A 2500-nucleotide genomic window follows, 5' to 3' on the forward strand; every position below is an offset into this window, starting at 1 on the left:
GTCTGTGTCTGTGTGTGTGTGTGTGTGTGTGTGTGTGTGTGTGTGTGTGTGTGTGTGTGTGTGTTTCTTTGATTTGACTTGAGATAATGATGATGAGGAGGAGGAAGAGGAGGAGGAGGAGGAAGAAGACTAAAAGGATATGGAGATGAAGGTAAAGATAGAGAATAATGATATTAACGAGGATGATCATTTTATTTGGGTAACTTCGAAAAAAAAATATATTTGAAAAAAAACCGATGAAAAAAATATGTTTAGCAGATAGAACACGGTAAGAAAAAAAGAAGGAATGGAGAGATAAAGTTTAATTATAAGTAAAGACAAAAAAATATATATGAAAAAAAAACCGATGAAGAAAATATGTTTAGCAAATAGAACACGGTAAAAAAAAAAAGGAATGGGGAGATAAAGTTTAATTATAAGTAAAGACAAAAAATATATATGAAAAAAAAAACGATGAAGAAAATATGTTTAGCAAATAGAACACGGCAAAAAAACCCACAAAAAAAAAGAAGGAATGGAGAGATAAAGTTTAATTATAAGTAAAGACAAAAAAATATATATGAAAAAAAAAACACAAAAAAAACGATGAAGAAAATATGTTTAGCAAATAGAACACGGTAAAAAAAAAAAAAAATGTATAGATAAAGTTTAGATATAAGTAAAGACAAAAAAAAAAGGAAAAAAGTGAAAAAGAAAAAAAAAATTAATGAGGATAAGAAAGACAAGGATAAGGAAGATAAGAAAAAACAAAGAATAGGAAAGTACAGAAGAAAAGAAGAGTAAGAAAAGGAGATTAAAAAGTAACATCTTGGAAGGAAAGGAGGGAGATTAGGGAGAAGAAGGGGAGGGAGATAAGGAAGAAGATGAGGAGGAAAGTTAGATAAAAGTTAGATAAAAAAAATGAAAATTACTTCAAAATACAGACCCCCCCCCCCCCCAAGACAGTAAGAAAAAGAGATAAAAAGTAACATCTTGGAAGGAAGGGAGGGAGATTAGGGAGAAGAAGGAGAGGGAGATAAGGAAGAAGAGGAGGGAGAAAGTTAGATAAAAGTTAGATAAAAAAAAATATGAAAATCACTAAAAAATAAAGATAAAAATAAAATAAAATAAATGATAGACTCGTAAAAACAACTTCAAAATACAGACAACCCCCCAAAACAGTAAGAAAAAGAGATGAAAAAGTAACATCTTGGAAGGAAAGGAGGGAGATTAGGGAGAAGAAGGAGAGGGAGATAAGGAAGAAGAGGAGGAAGAAAGTTAGATAAAAGTTAGATAAAAAAATAAGAAAATCACAAAAAATAAAGATAAAAATAAAATAATTGATAGACTCGTAAAAACAACTTCAAAATACAGACAAACGAAAAAAAAAGAAGAAAAAAAAAGAAAACTCGGGACAATAAAAAAAAATAAAAAATGATACTCATAAAAACAACTTCAAAACACAGACAAACGAAAAAAAAGAAAAAAAAAGAAAACTCAGGACAATAAAAAAAAATGATAAACTCGTAAAAACAACTTAAAAACACAGACAACCGAAATCAACTATCGACAATATGACCTCAAAAAAAAAAAAAAAAACACAGGTACGTCTGCTCAGGTGAGGAGGGTATCAACAATAAACTCATTACGAAACCGGTCGGGAGGTCAGGTTAAGGACAGGTGCGCTAATTAGATGTCCAGACGGTTGTATAACGAGATAAGGGAGGCGACTGAGTGACGAGGTGCTCTTATGCAATTAAGGGAGATAAGGATAAGGGAGGAGGTCAGGGAGATGCCGAAGGGAGGAAGGAAGGACGGAAGGGAGAGATTGTTTTTGTGCTTCTTATAGCGCCACAAAGGGAGTGTTAGGAAGATGACGAGGAGGATTTGAATAAGGAGGAAGGTGAGGAAGATATGGAAGGAAGGGAATAGGGAGGGAGATGAAGAGGAATGTACAGAAGAAAAGATAGACGAGGAATAGAAGGAAGGAAGGAAGGAAAAGAATGGGAGGAAGACGAGGAAAAGAAAGAAAAGGAAAATCAAGGAAGGAAGGAAGAGGGGAAAAGATTGGGAGGAAGACGAGGAAAAGAAAGAAAAGGAAAGTCAAGGAAAGATGGAAAAAAAGGAAATGAATGAGAGAAAGACGAGAAAAAGAGGGAAAAGGAAAATCAAGGAAGGAAGGAAGAAAGGAAAAGAATGGAAGGAAGACGAGAAGAAGAAAGAAAAGGAAAATAAAGGAAAGAAAGAAAAGGAGTTGCAAGACATGAATAAGAGGAATAAGAAGGAAGAGAAGGAAAAGGAGGAAACAAAACAAAAAGATATGAATTAGAGGAGAGAAAAGAAAAATACGATAAAGTGAAGGAAGAGGAGAAAAAAGATAAGAAAAATAAAAATAGGAAAGTACAGAAGAAAGGAAAACAAAAAAGAAAGAGATTTAAAAGGAACATCTTGGAAGGAAAGGAGGGAGATTAGGGAGAAGAGGGGGAGGGAGATAAGGAAGAAGAGGAGGAAAATATGGGAA

The 2500-nt window shown here is 33.4% G+C and overlaps 1 protein-coding gene across 1 annotated transcript in view; it reads left to right on the forward strand.

Moving 5' to 3' along the window:
• LOC126989172 (hexokinase-1-like) overlaps positions 1-2500 on the forward strand; it is a 20910-nt gene that overhangs the window by 883 nt on the left and 17527 nt on the right. The gene's annotated exons all lie outside the window — the stretch shown is intronic.

The sequence above is a fragment of the Eriocheir sinensis genome, unplaced genomic scaffold, assembly GCF_024679095.1.
Source record: "Eriocheir sinensis breed Jianghai 21 unplaced genomic scaffold, ASM2467909v1 Scaffold1086, whole genome shotgun sequence".
Lineage (NCBI taxonomy): Eukaryota > Metazoa > Arthropoda > Malacostraca > Decapoda > Varunidae > Eriocheir > Eriocheir sinensis.